The sequence below is a fragment of the Odocoileus virginianus genome, chromosome 16 (assembly GCF_023699985.2).
Source record: "Odocoileus virginianus isolate 20LAN1187 ecotype Illinois chromosome 16, Ovbor_1.2, whole genome shotgun sequence".
Taxonomy (NCBI): domain Eukaryota; kingdom Metazoa; phylum Chordata; class Mammalia; order Artiodactyla; family Cervidae; genus Odocoileus; species Odocoileus virginianus.
The window spans coordinates 12,271,432-12,294,360 of NC_069689.1; the positions used below are offsets into that span (position 1 = coordinate 12,271,432).

At 44.5% G+C, this 22,929-nt stretch overlaps 2 protein-coding genes across 3 annotated transcripts in view; one reads left to right on the top strand and one right to left on the bottom strand.

The window, feature by feature from the left end:
* Positions 1 to 11,449, bottom strand: part of CCNK (cyclin K) — a 29,192-nt gene extending 17,743 nt beyond the window's left edge. Inside the window, exon 1 of one of the 2 annotated variants that reach the window (XM_070477854.1) lies at positions 11,354 to 11,449. The gene's annotated coding sequence lies outside the window, so the exon portion shown is untranslated. The other variant, XM_070477855.1, reaches the window with a different exon arrangement.
* A 479-nt stretch (positions 11,450 to 11,928) lies between these two features.
* SETD3 (SET domain containing 3, actin N3(tau)-histidine methyltransferase) overlaps positions 11,929 to 22,929 on the top strand; it is a 76,453-nt gene continuing 65,452 nt past the window's right edge. The window contains exon 1 of the mRNA XM_020899103.2: positions 11,929 to 12,123. The gene's annotated coding sequence lies outside the window, so the exon portion shown is untranslated. The remainder of the gene's footprint in view (positions 12,124 to 22,929) is intronic.

A 22,929-nucleotide genomic window follows, 5' to 3' on the forward strand; every position in this document is an offset into this window, starting at 1 on the left:
AAGGGAAATAAGGGAATTAAGTGCCACTGCCTGAAGGAGTTGTACTGAAGAATGTGTGCAGACCTATATCAAAACTACTGCAATATAAATGTCTTGGGGCAGGGGGAGTATTTTGCAATGCAAAATAGTATGCAAAGTACCTGTTTCTCCTAAAAGCATCACCTATTAATTTTAGCATTCCTCTGAGGATCTTGCCTGCAACCACCACTATGGTGTTCTAGTGGCAATTTCCTTTCTTTCCTTCCTTCAACATCACTTGGAGTTCTTTTGTAAGAAAGATTTGTTCCTTCTCCTTCATTTATTTATTTGATCATTTATTTAAACAAGGATGGGCTCATCAATACTTATCTTATTCTTTGAGTTATAATCCCACCACTACCATTATTTGCTGCTCCCACTGGTCCAGTTTACAGCCACTGGAAACAGCTCTTTCAGGCTAGCTCCTGAGTCCTAAAAGTCAGTTACAAAAGGACTCAGGAGTCAGCCTTAAGGGCATTATAGCATACAAAAAGAAAAGCAAATTGATTTTAAGCGTATAGGTATGGATTTTCACAAGATGAACATGTTTGTGTAGCACCGTCCAGTCGGTAAGCAGAATATTACCAAACCCCAGCAGTTCCCATTCCTCTCCTAATCACCACCTATGGAAAGATAACCACCATCTTGACTTCTATTCCCATCTGATAGTCTTCCCTGTTTCTAAAGGATGTGGAATGAGATATTATCCCTCTTTTACAACTGGCTTCTTTTGCTCAATATTAGGTTTGTGGGGCTCGTCCTTGTCGCATCCTCACTATCACACAGCAGGGGTTGCCAACCTGGGGAGAATGTGCCCTCCAGGGCGCGCGCACGTGGCAGTGTTTCGCTGGTCCGAACTGCGGGGCCGCTGCTGGCCTCCAGTGGCTAGAGGTCATGCACGTAGCTGAGCATTTTTTTAACGCACAGAAGAATCTCTCACAACAAGGAATTAACTGTGCTGAAGTTGAGAAGCTCTGTTGCACAGTATTCTATTCTGTGAATATAATGGTTTCCTACGTGGATGAACACTTGAGATGTCTCTGATTTTCAATTATTAATAATAGTAATAAACATTCGTGTGCATTCTTGTAGAGCAGAGGGCAACTGGCCAGTTGGCTGAGGGGATCGACATCTCAGCTTACCTGTAATTTATTCACAGGACACTAGCTGGGAGTCTTTAGAACATATTAAAATAACAGTTCTCCATGTTCATTGAAATATTTCCCTCATATTCATTCAAATGTATCTCCATATTTATTCAAATGTTTTCTGCACATTTTCTATGAGCCAGGCCTCAATGCCATAGCAGGAAACAAGAGAGGCAAGCTCTCGACCCCACCAGAAGCTTACATTCTAGGCAGACATAAAGAGAAACAGATACGTCAGCGTCTAACAGGAGTCCCAGTGTCTAACAGGAGTCCCAGTGTCTACCAGGGAGTCCCAGGGTCTATCAGGGAGCCCCGGGGTCTATCGGGAGCTCTGGGGTCTATCAGGGAGCCCCGGTGTCTATCGGGGGCCCCAGTGTCTATCAGGGAGCCCCAGGGTCTGTCAGGAAGTCCCAGGGTCTATCAGGGAGCCCCGGTGTCTATCGGGAGCCCCGGTGTCTGTCAGGGAGGCCCGGTGTCTGTCAGGGAGGCCCGGTGTCTGTCAGGGAGCCCCGGTGTCTGTCAGGGAGGCCCGGTGTCTGTCAGGGAGGCCCGGTGTCTATCGGGAGCCCCGGTGTCTGTCAGGGAGGCCCGGTGTCTATCGGGAGCCCCGGTGTCTATCGGGAGCCCCGGTGTCTGTCAGGGAGCCCCGGTGTCTGTCAGGGAGGCCCGGTGTCTATCGGGAGGCCCGGTGTCTGTCAGGGAGGCCCGGTGTCTATCGGGAGCCCCGGTGTCTATCGGGAGCCCCGGTGTCTGTCAGGGAGGCCCGGTGTCTATCGGGAGCCCCGGTGTCTATCGGGAGCCCCGGTGTCTGTCAGGGAGTCAAGGGAAACAATAAAGTATGGCAGGGCGGGGACAGTGATGCCTTAGGGGCAGTTTATAGACGTGCAGAAGGGAGACCAGGCAGAAGGCTGTAACAGCTGCCGAAACAATGCCTAACAAAGCCTCGGCCCCACAAATGGCCACGGGAGAAAGACAGGCATCACAATTGGCCACGAGGCAAAGAATAGCAAGAGATGACTCAAGTTTGCTTTACTCTCAGAGAAGGGTAATATTGAAGAGAAAAATGGGGAAGAGAAAGACTTTTGTTTTTTAAATTGAAGTATAGTTAACAAAAGTCTTTCTCTTCCCCATTTTTCTCTTCAATACTACTTTCTCTGAGTAGAGTTAATTTGGGCTTCCCTTGTGGCTCAGCTGGTAAAGAATCCACGTGCAATGCGGGAGACCTGGGTTTGATCCCTGGGTTGGGAAGATCCCCTGGAGAAGGGAAAGGCTACCCACTCCAGTATTCTGGCTTGGAGAATTCCATGGACTGTATAGTCCATGGGGTTGCAAACAGTCGGACAAGACTGAGCGACTTTCACTTTCACAGTTAATTTACTATGTTTCAAGCATGAAAAAAAGTTGGTTTTGACAGAGGAGGGAAAGAATGTGGTTCTATAATTACTAGATACTTGTGAGGAAATAACCACCAGACTCATAAACAGGGCTACTGAAATCTAGAAAGGATTCATCTACTTGGGATTCACCTATATAGAACTGACAGATAACGTCATGTTGATAGACAGAAGGATGGAGAGTGAAGACAGGGACACACCTCTTAAGAACTTCAGGAAGCAGGAAGGACAGAAAGGGAAGGAATGGTCAAAAGGTAAGGAAATTTGCACCCTTCATAACATAAGAAACCAAGGGAACACCAGCTTTAAGAGGCAGAAGCCGACAGTAACAAATGCTGAAGAAAAATCAGAGGACAGGAATCAAGGAAAGGTTACTAGGCCTGGTGGACTCACGAAACATTAAAAACTCAGAGCAGTGGCAGCTGCACAACTCGTGCATCTTTAAAAGGGTGATTTGTCCGATACGTGAATTGTACCTCGATAAAGCAGACACATACACATGTGTAAACAGAAGAAACTTTCCGGAGGTGCAGTAGGGCAGAAGGAAAACTGTATGGGTGACAAAGAATGAACAGGGTATAAAACGGGTTATTCTTTCTTCAGCACAGAGGAGAATGAAAGATGCCTGTGGCCAGAGGAGCCACTAGAAGAGGCTGAGCAAGCAACTGCGCGGTTAAGGGGCCAAGAGATAATAAAAAGCCTAGGGATAATAAAAGGAGCTTGCTTTTTCTCTGAGACAGAGGGAAGGAAGAGTGTGAGAAAAATATTTTAAAAAATCATTCAAGGGAGAGAAAATAAAACATAAGAGAGCATCTCCATTCTCTTTGGAAAGTGCCAAGACCTCTGCTGAGAAGAGAGGGACGGAGTGGAAAAAAGGATCAGGAACAGTCCAGTAGGGATTAAATAGGGATGGAAAAGAATTCAAACCTGTTTACCTTGCTATCATCGCCAGAACCCATGCTAATAATCTACCCTATGTGCTGTTAGACTCCAGGACAGGATGAACAACAGGCTCAACACAGAGAAAATAAGTCACGTAAATAGAATAGAGACAGTCCTCTAAATCAGTAACCCCCAAAACAGTTCTAACCTCGGTTCTAGAACCCTGTTCCCTATTACTCTTCAATTTATTTTTTCCACAAGACTCTAGAGTTATAAATTTTCTCATTAGCAGTTCATGACTACTGTGAAAACGATGGAGATTTATGAGCTCCACAAAGTAAAAATCTCTCTGTAAACAAGCGGCATGTCAAGGCATTTTAACATCTTTCAGGAATGTGCTTTAAGGTTATCACTAACTGAGAAGAGATTAAATGCATTCTCAACATTTAGAATTACGGATACTTACAAACTGGAATCAACAGTAAAGGTCACTACTCAATTTTCTCATCTGGTACACAGACTGCCTCTAAACAGTAACATTTGGTCATTGACTTTCAATTGGCCACTTTCATTGGGACTTTAATAGTTGACAAAGCAGCCTATGGTATTGCTAGGTATCAATAACTGGTGTTTACATTACTTTTGTATTAACTTTTTATCGATTTTTATCAGTTCTATTCATCCCAGGGATCTGGTACAGATGGCGCAGAATAACGAATGAAAGAAATCTACCTTGCAACAACTTTGTAGCTCCCTCCTAGCCCCTAAGCCTTGAAAATACCTTTCCCTTATCTACTGATTTACTTTGAAATATGTGAAGACAACTTTTCCTTTCTCTTCTGGGTAAAGAAACAGCTCTGTTTTCTTAACGTGGCTTTTAGTATTTCAAGAGCCTCCCTAAACATTAGCAATCAACGTGGAAAGCAACATTCCTCATACAATCTGCATAGTATGAGTGAATATACTAATATTCACCAACATGCCCACTGTGTGTCCGCTGAGTTGCAGCATGCCCGCAAGCTATGTTTTCCTCACAATTTATCCTTGAGAAAATGGGGCAAAAGAGACATGAAGCAACTTGCCTAATTCCACAGTTAGTCAATGGAAGAAATACAATTTATCATTAGAGTAAAACACCACCTTTCCCCTAGCTGGGGAGAACTTAATAGTTCACTTCTGTAAATGGAACATTACATCATACAACCTTTCCCCCTCCCCCGCCCCAAGTCAGATCTTCTTCATCTCAAACACACACACAATTGAATTTTCATGAATTCAGTAATTCCTGGCAAATCTACATCTTAATTTTGGTTTATAATTTCAGCCCTGAAGAATGCTTTGAATCTAAGTGTCATCTAACATACTTGCTAACTATCACTACAGATTTTGAGTATATTTATTAATTTGAGAAGCATGCCTCATATATTTAAAGTTGGTAATAAAAAAAGTGCTAACCAGAGTGAGAGCGAGACCAGAGCCCTACAGCTTTATCTCTAAAGAACTCTCTTCCAGTTGATATCAACCTATTGATCAACATTTGGGATCTGGCAATTTGAATGGCTATAAATCCATCTAACCAGACCTTATTCAGTGTACAGTTACCTCTGGTATCTATTATATGAAGTGGGATTATGTTCAGTGCCCTTAGGAAATTATCCCTCAGCAGTGTAGTAAACTTATAACAAAAGGAAATATAATTTGTGTTACTAGCTTTTTTTTTTAATGGAAGCTCTGCCAGTTTGAGGCTATGAGCCTCCTTTCCCAATACTGAGAAACTCTTTTGCTCATCCTAAAGATCCTCATATCGATTAGTAATAAGCTCTGGAGTATGACTTCGATGGTGGACTAGAAGGGTGTGTGCTCAGCTTCTCCTGCAAGAACACCAAAATCTGCAACTAGCTGCTGAACAACCACTGACAGGAGAATGCTGGATCACACCAAAAAAAGATACTCTGCATCAGGGGCAAAGGAGAAGCCCCAACAAGATGGCAGGAGGGGCAAAACCGTGTTTAGAATCAAACCTCATACTCGCCATAAACACTTAGAGGGCACAAGCAGAACCCTGTGTGCACCAGGACCCAGGGGCCCCACAAAAGACTGAGCCGACCTGTGTTTGAGTGTGTGAGTGTCTCCTGCGGAGGCATGGATTAGCAGGGGATGTCGCGGGGACAGGGCTCTGGCTGCAGCAGACCTGGGAGAAGTAGCGTGTGGCATAAGTCCTCTTGGAGGAGGTTGCCATTAGCCCCACCATAGAGCTGCTGAGCAGACGACCCACAAACTGGAACACAATTATGCCAAAGAAGTTCTTGCACTGTTGCAAAAGTTCTAGGGCCCAGGAGATTTCCCCACTTGGGGATCTGGCAAAGGGACTGAGAACCCCCAGGGAATTTGACTTTGAAGGCCAGTGGGATTTGAATACAGAGCTTCCACAGGACTGGGTAAACAGAATCTTGGGCACAAACAAAACCTTGTGCGCACTAGGACCCAGGAGAAAGGAGCAGTGACCCCACAGAGACTGAGTCAAACTTGCCTGTGAGTGCCCAGGAGTCCCCGGCAGACGCGTGGGTCGACAGTCAGGGCCACTGAATACAAGTCTTGGGAGCTGCAGGGTGCTGGCCTAAGTCCTTTTGAAGGAGGTTTCCATTAATGCAATTACTGCTACCACAGTTTGACCTCAGGCCAAACTACAGGGAGGGAATACAGGCACATCCATCAGCAGAAAATTGGAGTAAAGACATACTGAGCATGTCCCATGTAGGACCCATGCCTTGCAGGGCCACCTAAGACAGATGGGTCATGGCAGAGTTCTGACGAAATGTGGTCCACTGCAGAAGGGAAATGGCAAACCATTTCAGCATTCTTGCCTTGAGAACCACATGAACAGTATGAAAAGGTAAAAGATGAATTCTGAAAAAATTCACTGACAGATGAATTCCTCAGGTCAGTACATGCCCAACATGCTACTGGAGAAGAGCAAAGCAACAGCTCCAGAAGGAATGAAGAGGCTGAGCCAGAGTGGAACAGCGCCCAGCTGTGGGTACGTCTGCTGATGAAAGTCAAGTCTGATGCTGTAAAGAACAGTACTGCATAGGAACCTGGAATGTTAAGTCCATGAATCAAGGTAAATTGGAAGTGGTCAAACAGGAGATGGCAAGAGTGAACATCAACATTTTAGGAGTCAGTGAACTAAAATGGACCGGAACGGGCAAATTTAATTCAGATGACCATTATATTGACTACTGTGGGCAAGAATCCGTTAGAAGAAATGGACTAACTCTCACAGTCAACAAGAGAGTCTGAAATGCAGTATTTGGGTGCCATTTCAAAAACAACAGAATGATCTCTGTTCGTTTCCAAGGTAAACCATTCAGTATCACAGCAATCCAAGTTTATGCCCCAACCACTAATGCCAAAGAAGCAGAATTTGAACAGTTCAACGAAGACCTACAAGACCTTCTAGAACTAACACCAAAAAAAGATATCCTTTTCATCATAGGAGACCAGAATGCAAAAGTAGGAAGTCAAGAGATACCTGGAGTAACAGGCAAGTTTGGCCTTGAAGTACAAAATGAAGCAGGGCAAAGGCTAACAGAGTTTTGCCAAGAAAACGCACTGGTCATAGCAAAAACCCTCTGCCAACAACACGAGAAGAGTCTACACATGGATATCACCAGATGGTCAATACTGAGATCAGATTGATTATATTCTTTGCAGCTAAAGGTGGAGAAGCTCTACACAGCAAAAACAAGACCAGGAGCTGACTGTTGCTCAGATCATGAACTCCTTATTGCCAAATTCAGACTTAAATTGAAGAAAGTAGGGAAAACCATCAGACCATTCTGGTATGACCTAAATTAAATCCCATGATTACATAGTGGAAGTGACAAATAAATTCAAGGGATTAGATCTGATAGAGTGCCTGAAGAACTATGGATGGAGGTTTGTAACATTGTACAGGAGGCAGTGATCAAAACCATCCCCAAGAAAAAGAAATGCAAAATGGTTGTCTGAGGAGGTCTTACAAATGGCTGAGAAAATAAGAGAAGCGAAAGGCAAAGGAGAAAAAGAAAGATATACCCATCTGAATGCAGAGTTCAAAAGAACAAGGAGAGTTAAGAAAGCCTTCCTAAGTAATCAATGCGAAAACATAGAGGAAAGCAATAGAATGGGAAAGACTAGAGATCTCTTCAAGTAAATTAGAGATACCAAGTGAACATTTCATGCAAAGATGGACAGAATAAAGGACAGAAACAATATGGACCTAACAGAAGCAGAAAGTAATTAAGAAGAGGTGGCAAGAATACACAGAAGAACTATACAAAAGAGATCTTCATGACCCAGATAACCACGATGGTGTGATCACTCACTTAGAGCCAGACATCCTGGAATTCGAAGTCAGGTGGGCCTTAGGAAGCATCACTGGGAACAAAACTAGTGGAGGTGATGGAATTCCAGCTGAGCTCTTTCAAATCCTGAAAGATGATGCTGTGAAAGTGCTGCACTCAATATGCCAGCAAATTTGGAAAACTCAGCAGTGGCCACGGGACTGGAAAAGGTCAGTTTTCATTCTGATCCCAAAGAAAGGCAATGCCAAAGAATGCTCAAACGACCACTCAATTGCACTCATTTCACATGCTAGTAAACTAATGCTCAAAATCCTTCAAGCTAGATTTCAACAGTATGTGAACCGAGAACTTCTGGATGTTCAAGTTGTATTTAGAAAAGGCAGAGGAACCAGAGATCAAATTGCCAACGTCCGTTGAACCATAGAAAAAGCAAGAGAATTCCAGAAAAACATCTACTTCTGCTTCACTGACTACGCTAAATCCTTTGACTGAGTGGATCACAACAAAATGTGAAAAATTCTTAAAGTGATGGAAATACCAGACCCCCTTGCCTGCCTCCTGGAAATCTGTATGCAGGTTAAGAAGCAACAGTTAGAATCTTACATGGAACAACAGACTGGTTCCAAATTGGGAAAGGAATACATCAAGGTTGTACATTGTCACCCTGCTTATTTAACTTCTAGGCCGAGTATATCATGCAAAATGCCTGGCTGGATGAAGCACAAGTTGGAATCAAGACTGTTGGGAGAAACATCAGTAACCTCAGATATGCAGATGATGCCACCCTTATGGCAGAAAGCAAAGAGGAACTAAAGAACCTGATGATGAAGGTGAAAGGGGAGAGTGAAAAAGCTGGCTTAAAACTCAGCATTTAAAAAACAAAGATCGCGGCATTTGGTCCCATCACTTCATGACAAATAGATGGGGAAACAATGGAAACAATGACAGGCTTTAATTTCTTGGGCTCCAAAATCACTGCAGATGGTGACCGTAGCCATGAAATTAAAAGATGTTCCTCGGAAGAAAAGCTGAGAGAAACCTATGTGGAGTATTAAAAAGCAGAGACATTACTTTGCCAGGAAAGGTCCATGTAGTCAAAGCTATGGTTTTTCTAGTAGTCACATAAGGATGTGAATGTTGGACCATAAAGAAGGCTGAGCCAAAGAATTGATGCTTTTGAACTGTGGTGTTGGAGAAGACTCTTGAGACTCCCTTGGACTGCAAGGAGATCCAACCAGTCCATCCTAAAGGAAATCAGTCCTGAATATTCATTGGAAGGACTGATGCTGAAGCTGAAGTCCTAATACTTCGGTCACCTCACATGAAGAGCTGACTCATTGGAAAATACCCTGATGCTGGGAAGATTGAAGGCTAGAAGAGAAGGGGATGACAGAGGATGAGATGGTTGGGTGGCATCACTGACTCAACAGACATGAGTTGGAACAGCCTGCAGGAGATGGTGAAGGACAGGGAAGCCTGTCCTGTGTGCTGCAGTCCAAGGAGTGGAAAAGAGTCGGACATGACTAAGGCACTGAACAACTGGCTCTAGCATCCAAAGCCATTCAACTGTTCTCTGCAAAAACTGACACATTTACCAGACTCCAGTCTTCTATCATTAACTGCACTTTTAAGATACCTCAAGTGTTATGAACAATGATTTCACAATCTTATCTGTAAGTATTTTGGCATATTTTTTATTTGATCCTGAAAATATGAATTAGATTTAATCCAATTAAGTATTCTTTATAATCTCTATTCCCTTGACCTTAATCCTTCCTGGTTTTGTCTTGACCTAGTTTTAAAGAAAACTGAAAACATTTTTTCTTCTCTATTCCTAGCAAACTCATTGCTTTCAAATATAATCTCCTGAAAAGAGCAATTTATTTTGTAGGCCAAAAGAGCAATTTATTTTGTAGGCCAAACTATGACCATCTTTTCTTTGTGATATTCAATTTTAGAAATGACACCTAAGACACAACGATCTCATTAACAATTAGAATGTTTATTGCTTGTTGGCGCAAACTAAGTTCCATAAAATGGAACAAATGTTTAACATGCTTTTATGCAAGAATCAACTAATATTTTTCAACAATGCATCACAAGATAATAGAAGTGAGACAACAGTTAAAATTACACACCAATGGTAGTCATTCCAAATAAACTAAAAGAATCTTGGATAACTATTATATTCACAGTCAACAAGCAGGCATCTAAGAACACTAAGATTCTTAACCAATCAAATATCTATGATTATCGCCACTATTATCATCATCCATGCATTCATTCCCTGATAGCTCAGTTGGTAAAGAATCCATCTGCAATGCAGGAAACACCGGTTTGATTCCTGGGTCGGGAAGATCCGCTGGAGAAGGGATAGGCTACCCACTCCAATATTCTTGGGCTTCCCTCGTAGCTCAGCTGGTAAAGAATCTGCCTGCAATGTTGGAGACCTGGGTTTGATACCGAGGTTGGGAAGATTCCCTGGAGAAGGGAAAGGCTACCCACTCCAGTATCCTGGCCTGGAGAATTCCACGGACTGTATAGTCTGGGGGGTTGCAAAGAGTCGGACACGACTGAACGACTTTCACTTTCACGCATTCATTAAGCAATAGGGACAGGTTAGTATCCCGGCAGTATTTTAGATGCTGAGGATAGAAAGCTTTGTGCAGCTCTCACTCTAACAACATCATACAAACTTTAATCAGCGCTAAGATTGCAAGGCATTGTGCTAGGTATCTTTAACGAGCGAATTAGAGATACCCAAGCATCATCAAGTTTACGTTAAAAACATAAAAAGGCCCCTTTCAACTAAATGCTCTGAGTCGTTCCTAATGTTAGAAAACTTAGCGAAAGCTCCGTTTTAACTGGCAGGCCAAATTTCGGGAGCATTAACGACCATGTTTTGTGCGGGTAATCTGAGAGCTCTGAGAGATCCCTCTGGACTTAACGCCTCAACTTTTAAACAACAATCCCTCCAGTAACAAACCAAACAACCCTGGAGAGGGTCTGTAAGCGCGACGTGAACGGAAGAACGAAACGATTAATAATCGCGGAAGTGCGTTTTCCTCATTCCTAGTCCCACCTTCTTTGCACCGATCTTCAAACTCCGAAGTCAGAGCATCCTAGCTGTGGAACAATACGCAAGGACTCAGGCTTTACCAAGGCTGGGACTGACACACTGCGAAATGACTGGAAAGATGTGGGTAGTCTGCGTTTATATCGCTGAGTGTGTGGGAGTGCCTAAGACCCCTGCCCTTTCTCCCCACTTTCCAGAACCCCCCTGAACCATAAGCGCCTTTCACTTCGTGGGTTGCTACCTACTCTAGAGTCCGAACCAGGTTCCCTGACCCGCTCCTGCGCCTCAGACCCTCTCCCCGAGCGCTTCTCGGAAGCCGCAGCCCCGCCATCGCCCGCTAACTTTGATTCGCACCGGGGGGTAGCGGAGGAAATCGGAATCCAGGAAGAGAGACTCCACCAGAGGCTGGAGGCTGGTGGCCATACCCTAACCCGACCTCCAGGTACGCAGGACTTAAGTGGCGCTGTCCGAAGTCCGTTGCTCACTCACCCCTCGCCTGAGGTAAGCCCCTTAGCGACGTCTCTCCTTGCCGACTGCGGCCATCTTGGACGTGGAATGTCGGGGGTGTACGTCATCGCGCTGCGTCTGTGACGGACAAATGAGCGACCGGAGGAAAGCCGGTCAGCCAATGAGAAGAACGTAGCGCTCTCAAACGAGGAAAGAGCCGCCAGTCTCCTCCGGGCCCCGCCCATCGAGTCGACGGTCGCGGCGTGAGGGAGGAGGGGCCTGCTAGAGGGCCCATCCCGTCGGTCCCGCCCCCTGGGGGGTGGGGGTGGGGGGGAGAGGGAATTCTGGAGCAACCGAACCTGCTAACGGAACTGAAGCGCGAGAGGCGGGCCCCGGGGGAGGCGGGGAGTGCCGGTCCTCCAATCAACGCTCGGGCCTGGGCTCAGCCTAGCCAATTATGGCACGGAAGCTGGCGGGCCGAGCCGGCGGCTCCGGACCCAGGAGTTCGCCCGTCCAATGGCTGGGGAGGAACCGGCGCGGAACGGTCAGGGGGTGGTGGAGCGGCGATGCGCCCCCTGCGTCGAAATCGCGGGCCAATGGGCGGCGGCGGCGGTGGCGGCTCGAGGGCGGGGCCCGGGGGCGGGCGGAGCCGGGTTGGGCCGCGGCGGCGGGGCTGTCTGAGGCAGCCGTCCCGCCCCCTCCCGTCCGGCCGCCGCTGCCACCGCCGCCGCCTGGGGCTTGGTTGAGGTGGCCTGTGGGTCCCGGCGGAGTGTGGCGCCGCCGCCGCCGCGCGAAGGGGCAAAAGTGGGCAGGTGAGTGCCGGCGGCGGCCCCTCCTCAGCGCGCGGCCCGCGGAGCCGACTCGCGCTGCCCTCCGCCACCGCCAGCGCGCCCGCCCCGGAGCTCTGCGCGGCCGCCCCACGCCCGGGCCGGCGGCCCTCGCCCGTGGTCAGGCCCGCACCCCGCTGGCCCCTCTGTGGGCCCAGAGTGCGGGAGGCGGTGTGCGCCCTGGGGGCCCGGCGGGTCGGGCCTTGGGTGCCGGGAGTCCAGCGAGGTCGGCGTGCGCCGCACGGCCTTTTTACTCTCCGGTCCTGCCCGGGGCTGGGGCGGGGGCTGGGGGCGCATTCATCCCCTCCCGGCGCTCAAGATCCCCCGGTCCCCGCTCCGCCCGCCCCGAGACGGCTGCAGCAGGTGCAGGAATGCCCGTCCCCTCGGCGCCCACCGGGTGGGGCCGGGGTCCGTCCCTCTGGCGCCCGTGGGCTCGGCCCTGCGTGCGCCCGGCTCGCGCACCCGCTTCCTTCCTCTCTCCTCCCTCCTTGCCGTCGTCACCCCGCCGCCTGGGCGAGGGCTGTGTGGCTTTCGTGTTCCTCTCTCCACACCTCAGGCGCCCGCGGGGATGCTGGGGACTAGGCCCCCCCCCCCCCCCCCGCCCCGCTTCTCTCCCTCACTTTCTAGTTATAAAAACGGTCGTTGAAAATAGGTCATCTCTCTTCCCACGCGCCCCTTGGCCATCTTACCCACGCTCCGTGCCCTACTAGGAAGAAAAATTCAGTGCTTTGGAGTTTGTCATTCCGGGGTATCAAACTCTTCTTCCTCGTGACTCCAGCCTGGCGATGCAAGTCTGCACCCCCCCTCCCCTGTGTGTGTGTGTGTGTGTGTGTGTGTGTGTGTGTGTGTGTGTGTGTCTACGCCGGGGTGGGGGCGTGGGGGTGCGAGTGCAGAAAGGAGCCGATTAGTGTGTCGGGCGCCACTTGCTGCGGGGGAACGGGGGGAGTGCTCGCCCTCGCTGTGTGTTGACAGGTTTAGGATCACTTGGAGTGTAGTGTTGCATTTCCAAATGCAGGAGGTGATGTTTCAGGAGCAAAAGTGCTTTTAAGTCCGTTGACAGGTGACTTTTGCTTTTAACATCCTCTGCGGGGTTTTAACCCTTTAGCGACGGATCCGAACATAACTTGCTTGGGGTGTAGTTAAAAGGCTGTATGGGTTTGTCCAAGCTGGCAGAAGTGTGGATTTTATCATGTGCAAATGATACCTCTTGCCCATTGTTCTTCTGCAGAATGACCCCACTATTTCCAAACTGAAGCAACCAGTAATTATTTAGGAGAAGTTGTTTTTTTTTTTTTTTTAACTATTTGAAGTGAATACATTTAATTTGAGAATATAGAAAAATAAAAGCAGCTTTTCTCCACCATTAAAATTTGGAAAGACTTACTTGAGCCATGATACATTGTGTCTATTGGGGCTACTATGCATTCAGTCTCATCTTACCAGATTAGTCCCTGGGGCTGTTGTGATTGATATTTTGGAAAGGTTCCAGCATTTTAAGGAGGAGTTTTCCTCTGGCCTAGGAAAGTGATGTGCAAAGCCAAGTTCTCAAACAGCTACAGAACAACTTTTATTGGGCCCTCAACAACCTCAGTTTTCCTTCTACTACCCCTTCCTGTCTGCCTTTTGTCATATATATATATATGTATTCAAAATTGTAAGTTAATGTGTGCAGTGAAACTCTAGTTTGAATGAGTAAAATAGTTGCTGCTTCTGGTTTCTTCTCCAGTGATCCCTGGAACAGGAATGATGTTGGACTCGAAGATGAAAACATTTATGCCTGCATGTCTGTAGACATGAAAACTTCTGTTCAATTCAGTCAATAGGAGTGCAATAAGATTGTCAGGAAGACTAACACTAAGCTGCTCTTCCATGTGGTGAACATTTAGGCCACATTTTGAATGATGATTAAACCTTTGCTTTAGAAGCCATTGGAAAATGAGAGAGCTGTGAAGGTTGTACTGAAAGTTTTCCATTCTAACAGCCCCTGGAAAACTGTTTTGTTCTAAGAGCTCTGATAACTGGTCACAACCTTTCCTTAGAACTTGCTGCTCTTATGAAGATGACAAAGACGGGGATGGCTGGAAGAGGCGGTCTACAGCATGACTTAGGTTGCTTGCAGAAAATATCTAGTAGATGATCATTGAATTCAATGGGAACCAGGTACCTAGTTTGTGGCCTGTGGAATTTTAGTAAAAATATGAGTAAAAATCTTAACTCCTGGCTCAGGGTTCCTCTGCTTTATTTTTACAAGGTGTCAATCTAGTTTGACATTGCAAGTCTCTTAAAATGTTTAAACTACATAGTCTCCTTTTTTTTTTTTAAATTACTAATCTGCAGTAGTTTTTAGAAATGTAACTGGTAATCCTATATCTTTCTTGATGCAGTTTGATGAATATCTGTCACTGGGAGGTTTTTTATCTTTAGTTTTCTCAATTAAAAAGCAATATATTTGGGCCCTTTGATTTATCAGAAATAATATTTTGATTTCCTGTGCATCTTTTTTTCTTGCTACAATTGAAGAAGTGTTAATCTTGGCTATCAGTTCATTCTGAGTCATATTTAAGTGCTTACAGGTATTAGTTTAAGGATTCCTTGCTTTTGAATTTTCCTGATTTTCACTTTTATTGCCTGTACAAGTGCACCTTACTTGGCAAAATTGACTTCTATATCCTGAATTTCCCTATGTCATCTCACTTTTCAACTCACAAAATTGGATATTGTAAAATATTTTTATCTGCAAATATAATTTACCTAATGTTTATTCTCAAATTTCTAATAAAATAGTAATATGATTTTTTTTTTTAAATTATGAAGGAGTTGAGACTTTTTTCTAAGTCACTTAATAGTTTTATGGAGAAAAAGGTCAATTAACAGAATTGGCAAGAATAGCAATCCTTTCTATTGTTAAATTCCTGCAGTAACTCAGGCCAGAGATTAGCTGTGTAGACTCCATTTCCTTTTGGGAGTTTCTTCTAGGTTTAGAAATAAACAGACCATAAAATCAGAAGTACAAACACAGCTATTGACAATTTTCAACTGAAATAAATTTGAATGGAAGAAAAATGATTCCAAATGATTATAAAATTCAAATACCAAAGTTGAGGCTTTGAAAAGTTTTTTTCTTATTCAAGTCCTTTCCAAGTATTGTTAGAAGTTAATTGAATAATCAAGATAAGTCCAAACACTCTTGGCTGGCAATGGAAGATGAAGTCTTAACTCTAAAGTTAAGATTTTGAGAGGTGAAGTGGTACTGATTACCAAGCCAGAGTAAAATTTTAACCTCTCACATGTTAATACTATTGGGCATCGGTGAAGTTGGACACCAAGCTGTGCTGATGAGGCTCTGCTACCATCTGTCTATTGCTAAACTTGAGGTTTCTCATCTGTAAAGTGGGCATAGTATCTTTCTTTATCTACTGTGTAAAATGTTTACCTCAGTTCCTGATACAGAGAATGCCTGAATGGTGCAGTTAGGATGAAGGCGGTCATGTGGGAACCTGCCCTAGGGCACACACACTTTCAACAGCCTGGAAACAAACAACATGACAGCATGAATAATTGCATTTGGATTAAAACTGCATTTGGATTTATTGTTTAATAAAGCACACAGATCTAGCTGAAGATCAGTTTATGTAACCAAGGGTTTAGTTGGTTATCATGTTATCCTAAAGTCTGCCTTAACTTATCCCTCCTTTTCAGATTACTCAAGAAATATGCTCTGAATCCAAGTGTGAATTGACTTGTTCACTTGGCTGGTGGAAAAGTAAGGCTGTTTTGTCTATACTGATCTTCCTCAACTTATGATGGGGTTATATCCTGATAGCATTTGAAAATATCATTGAAAATGCAGTTAGTTCACCTAACATACCAAACATCTTAGCCTGGCCGACCTTAGACATGCGCAGAACATTGACATTAGCCTACAGTTTGGCGAAATCATCTAACACAAGCCTGTTTTATACTTATGTGCTGAATATCTCATACTATTTGTTGAATACTATACTGAAAGTGAAAAACCGAATGGTGGTCTGGATTCAGAACGGTGGCAAGTGTGCTGCTGGTTTGCCCTCGTTCTCCACTGGCTGGCCGGCAGCTGAGACTCGCTGCTCAGGACCCCAGTGGGCATCGGACTGCATGTCACTAGCCTGGGACAGATCAGAATTCAACGACTCCCCTGAATGCCCATGGCTTTTGCACCATCTGTATTAAAGTCGAAATAGTCTAAGCCGAACCATCTTAAGTTGGGGACCATCTGTGTTAGTAAAATCTCCTTGAGTTGAATTTGGCTGTGGTTTGCGAAGCACTTTGACAGCCATACCTGCTACTTAACATTAGATGTCATTATTTTAAAGATGTCTGTGCTGAGGGTTAACACAGATGATAAACCTAGAGGTCTCTTCCAAACCTGATATTCCATAGTTCGAGAATCTAATATCCTTACGGGAGGAGTGTGGGTGGTTTGAAAGTAACTTCTTGACAGATTACAGCTAGCTGTTTCTTCACCCTTTAGCATTTTTCTTTTTTTTTTTAAGAAAGGTATAATAAGGAATGATTATTTATGATACTGAGTGGTTCTTTGCTTTATAAAGAGGGTTTTTTTTGGGGGGGAGCAACTTTCTTTAAATAGAAGCCTCATTTTAATTTGAGTTTGTAACTTAATTCAACAGCAGTTTAAAAGTACACCTATTATGTATTGAAAAGTGAATCAAAGATACTTTAGCATCTCTAAAATTATCATGTGTATTAATGGAAATATGGCAAAAACATTGTAGAAGCAAGAAATATCTGTATTTTTTAAAAAAGATCTTAAGTTTGTGTGTTTGTGTATCTATCTATCTGACAGCCCAGCTTGTTCTGTATAAAGATTGGAATTTTTCTTACATACAGCTTATAGGTCTACCTTCATCTTGCTATATGTGTAGCTACTGAGTTGAAATTAATTCCTCTGTCTTACCTGTCTGCCTGCCTTGACTTCTTGGTGGTTGTGAGTTGTGACACACACATGCCTCCTTTGATAGAGATTGGAATGGTGGGTGCTTGTTAGCCTCTTGGACTGGGGTAAGTTAGTGTGACTTGACCGTGTTACTAGATTCTGCAACCGTGCAAAGAGAGATGTTCCTGACATTTCAGTTAACATGCTGCCAATGCAAGGACTATGTACACCTCATCAGTTTTTGTAGCAGAGAGAGCGTAAATACTTTTCAATTTGGGAGCGCTTTTATTTGCCTAGGCTGCCACCCTGTAATTTGTGTACTTAATTCAGAATGTCCTCTGATCCTAATGGCTTGCAAGGGATTTCAGTGAGGTTCTTTTCTTCCTTCAGAGATCATGCAGGGTTCCCACTCCCTTCAAACACCTTTAGAGCTGTGAGCCCAAGGTAGGAGAAAGCCTGAGGGCTATCCTCTCCCTTAGTCGATCCAGCTGCAGAGTTGAGAGGAAGGATGCAGGATGTATTGAAAAGCAGATGCTGGGCTTGAGCAAAGGTTTTCTGGGTGAGTTACCAAGTAAGTGTAATAAAAAATGTTTATTCTAGTTGTAATTAGTGGAAAGCAACTCAAGAATAATGCACATTTACAGTCTTTCCATTTAGAATTTTTGGGAGACAGGAAAAAAAAAAAATCCCACACAGCTGAATTCTATCTCAGTCTGTTCAATAAGTGTGAACTAGATTTTGTAAAAACGGGTTAAGTGTCCGACACGCTCCCTGACCACTCCCACCTCCCCTCACCCGAGTTCCCTGCAAGCTCTGTCTTCATGTGTCTCCTCACCTGTGCAGATCATATGTGCAAGAATCACTTCATTGGTCAGAGGTGGGTGTTGATTACAGGTGCCACTTGCATATTAGCAATTTAAATAACAATTGAATATGCCATCTATTTTACTGTTTTCTAAGTCTGTTCTACCTCTTAGGTGGAGAGGTTGTTGATAGACTTGCAGAATAGCTTATGGTGTTACAAAGAGCCAGGTTTGGAAGATTCTGTAGATTTTTAAAAAATCTTGATGGTGAGAAATGTAGATAGGTGTAAAACTCTTAGCTTGCTGTTTCTTTTTATTGATGGCCCTTCCTTTGAAGGACTGTCACTGTAGTAACTGTTTATTGTAGAATCCATTTGCTTGTCAATTCAGTATTGCTTTTCAACATAGTAATTTCTTTTAGGTATTAAGTCCTTTTTCCAACCATATATTTGTTTCCCCTAAGATAATTCAATAAGAATTTGTAATTTATACCAGATTTTGATCTAAACTTTGAGGAAACAGATCTTTTATTTCGTATTGTACCTTTTGACTGGAATTTGGAATTTAACTTTATGTATGTATACACAGATGTAATTTAGCACATATTTAAATTTTTCTAATAAACATATTTGAAATAAATATTGAAGATAAATATTGAGTCTTTGTAGGAAGTTGATGAATTAAACTAAACAGTAGTTTTTTCCCACTGAGAACATTAAGAATATTCAGGATACCTATTTGGCTCTTTCATTTGCTAAAACTTGGAATCCTGCCCCAAATTTGGCTGAACTCACAGTGAAAATTATTCATGGTGTGTAACAAGTTTTTGAATCATAAATGAACAGGGTAGGTAGTTATTTTAAATCCTTGGTGTTGGGGACATCTTTGTTAGCTAAGAAAGGCAGAAGGGGGTTGAATTTAGGAGACCACCCAGACTGGATTCTAACACTTTTCTCTGGCTGAATCTTAGCATCCAGTTGTTCTCCTTTAACTGCACTTTATTCCTCGCCCCTCTTTGTTTCCTTACTTTCCTCGCGCATTCAAGGAGTTATCCAGGCTTTGTCCTGGGTGCCCACCCCCTCGTCCTCGAGGCCACAGGCCTGACTGTCCCTCACTTGGTCATCTTCTGCCGTGACGGTATGGTCCTGGCACGGAGATGCCGGTGAGCTTGTCTCATTGCAAATGTGCTGGGCCTAACACAGGACTACAGGTTGAAGCTGTGGGTCCACTGCTTGATGGCTGTGGGCTCTTGGCCAAGGCGTAGCCGTGTGTGAGTCCCCTGACATCACAGTGGTTACCGTCGGCCTCAGTGGGCTGTGGCAGGTACGGTGGGACCAGAGCAGTGCTGTGCTGACACTCTCAAGTGTCCCCGGAGCTCGAAGTCATGCGCGAGTCACTGCTTTTCCGTTTCTGTTGGAAATGAACTTCTTTCTGCTTGGCTGCTTTCTAGAAACCAGAGAGATTCTTCTATGAAATGTAATATCTTAAAACTTTTCTGATAAGAAACTGTGGATTCCCAAAGGAAGCCATCTTTTAAATGTGAATTTTATATATCTTTATGTGTATAAAGTTGTATTTTGACTTTGAGTCATCCTAGTTTTTAGAGGTAGTAGTTAAATATTAAGTAAATGTCTCATTTTGGCTCCTGTCCTGTCAGTGGTGGGGGAATATATCAAAATCGTTCATTGCTGTACAATTTTACTATAGTGATGGGAAATAAATCACTCACAGATAATATTATGCGTGCTTAGTTGCTCAACCATGTCTGACTCGGGGACCCCCATGGACTGTCACCTGCCAGGTCCGTCTGGCCATGGGATTTCCTAGGCAAGAATACTGGAGTGGGTTGCTATCACCTCTTTCAGGGGCTCTCCGCAACCCAGGGATTGAACTCCTGCATCGGCAGGCAGATCTTTATGACTAATGCCGCCTGGGAAGTGTACAAATAACACTAGTACATTCAAATTAGATTTTCCTTCATTCAACAAATATTTGACCCTCAACTGTGTCTGTCACACCATACTAGACCCTACAGATAATTTCAAAATGGAAGGGTGGGGTTTTTTTTGCTACAGGATAGAAGCCCACTCCAGTGGATGAAGATAGCTGTAAATGAAGTCGACCTCAGCGGGTGAGGCCGCAGAGCCTCAGGGCTGGGCTCTGGGTGCAGACTGGGGAGGGGGTTGTTGGTAGGTGGGGTTTGAGCTGAGACTTAGGTGCCTTCACCAAAGGCTTTCGTAGATCAGTGGGTGGTGCCAAGCCAAAGGGGGTTACAGCGGTAAGAAGGGCTGGTACTTTCTAGGGTGAAAAGAAATTCTCATTTGCTTCTGCGGTGCTTCTAGTCAGGGTGTCTGTACACAAATACTAGAAGAGTTGGTGCCGAACCACATTGAATCCAGAGGCAAATGAATCTTCCAGACATTGATGGCTGCAGAGTTTGGAAGAACCGCTGAACTGGGCCATAGAACTGGATACAGAGAACCACCGCCCTCCTGAAATGTGAGTTCCTCAGGTACCCTTAAGGCTTGAGGACGCCCCTGAGTCTGTGTGTAGGGGGACTGAGTGGTGAGGAGCTCCTGACAGAGTGGGCCAGGTGACTGGAGGACTTTCCTGGACAAGGTCACTGTCAGCCTGGCTTCTGGGTAGCACAGGTTAAGACCTGGTCTAGACCTAGGCTCTTGCACCTCAGGGATTTGCCTTGGGACAAGGACAGGCACCTCCCTACACTCTCCTTAATTAAGAGTGAGTTGACAGTGCCTACCTGGAGGATTCCTCCTGTCTAACCCATCAGCAGAAAATTGGATTAAAGATTTACTGAGCATGGCCCTGCCCATCAGAACAAGACCCAGTTTGCACCATAGCTGGTACCTTCCATCAGGAGGCTTCCACAAGCCTCTTTACCTTATCCAGCAGAGACCAGACAGAATGAAAACCTCAATCACAGAAAACTAACCAAACTGATCACATGTATCACAGCCTTGTCTAACTCAATGAAAGTGTGAGCCATGCCATATAGGGCCACCTATAAGACAGGTGGGTCATGGCAGACAGTTCTGACAAAATGTGGTCCACTGCAGAAGGGAATGGCAAACCACTTCAGCATTCTTGCCTTGAGAACCCCATGAACATTATGAAAGAGCAAAAAGATATGACACTGAAAGATGAACTTCCCAGGTTGGTACGTGCCCAATATGCTACTAGAATAGCAAAGAAATAGCTCCAGAAGGAATGAAGAGGCTGAGCCAGAGTGGAAGCAACGCCCAGTTGTGGATGTGCCTGGGGGGTGAAGGTAAAGTCTGATGCTGTAAAGACCAGTACTGCACAGGAAGCTGAGTGTTAAGTCCATGAATCAAGGTAAATTGGAAGTGGTCAAAGGCGAAATGGCAAGAGTGAGCATGGACATTTTAGGAGTCAGTGAATTAAAATGGACTGGAATGGACAAATTTAATTCAGATGACCGTTATATCGACTACTGTGGGCAAGAATCCCTTAGAAGAAATGGAGTAGCTTTCATAGTCAACAAGAGAGTCTGAAATGCAGTACTTGGGTGCTATCTCAAAAATGACAGAATGATCTCTGTTCATTTCCAAGGTAAACAATTCAGTATCACAGTAATCCAAGTTTATGCCCCAACCACTAATGCCAAAGAAGCAGAAATTGAGTGGTTCTATGAAGACCTATAAGACCTTCTAGAACTAACACCAAAAAAGATGTCCTTTTCATCATAGGGAACTGGATGTAGAAGTAGGAAGTCAAGAGATACCTGGAGTAACAGGCAAGTTTGGCCTTGGAGTACAAAATGTAGCAGGGCAAAGGCTAACAGTTTTGTCAAGAGAATGTACTGGTCATAGCAAACACCCTCTTCCAACAACACAAGAGAAGAGTCTACACATGGACATCACCAGATGGTCAATACTGAGATCAGATTGATTATATTCTTTGCAGCTAAAGGTGGAGAAGCTCTATACAGTCAGCAAAAACAAGACCAAGAGCTGACTGTCACTCAGATCATGAACTCCTTATTGCCAAATTCAGACTTAAATTGAAGAAAGTAGGGAAAACCACCAGACCATTCTGGTATGACCTAAATTAAATCCCGTATGATTACACAGTGGAAGTGACAAATAAATTCAAGGGTTTAGATCTGATAGAGTGCCTGAAGAACTATGGATGGAGGTTCGTAACATTGTACAGGAGGCAGTGATCAAGACCATCCCCAGAAAAAGAAATGCAAAAAGGCAAAATGGTTGTCTGAGGAGGCCTTACAAATAGCTGTGGAAAGAAGAGAAGCGAGAGGCAAAGGAGAGAAGGAAAGATATACCATCTGAATGCAGAGTTCAAAAGAAGAACAATGAGAGATGAGAAAGCCTTCCTCAGTGATCAACGAAAAGAAGGAGGAAAACAATAGAATGGGAAAGACTAGAGATCTCTTCAAGTAAATTAGAGATACCAAGTGAACATTTCATGCAAAGATGGACAGAATAAAGAACAGAAACGGTATGGACCTAACAGAAGCAGAAAGTAATTAAGAAGAGGTGGCAAGAATACACAGAACTGTACAAAAGAGATCTTCATGACCCAGATAACCACGATGGTGTGATCACTCACCTAGAGCCAGACATCCTGGAATTCGAAGTCAAGTGGGTCTTAGGAAGCATCACTGGGAACAAAACTAGTGGAGGTGATGGAATTTCAGCTGAGCTCTTTCAAATCCTGAAAGATGATGCTGTGAAAGTGCTGCACTCAATATGCCAGCAAATTTGGAAAACTCAGCAGTGGCCACGGGACTGGAAAAGGTCAGTTTTCATTCCAATCCCAAAGAAAGGCAATGCCAAAGAATGTTCAAACTACCACACAGTTGCACTCATCTCACACCCTAGCAAGGTAATGTTCAGAATTCTCCAAGCCAAGCTTCAACAGTATGTGAACCAAGAACTTCCAGATGTTCAAGCTGGATTTAGAAAAGGCAGAAGAACCAGAGATCAAATTGCCAACATCCATTGAATCATCAAAAAGCAAGATAATTCCAGAAAAACTTCTGCTTCAGCCTTTGAC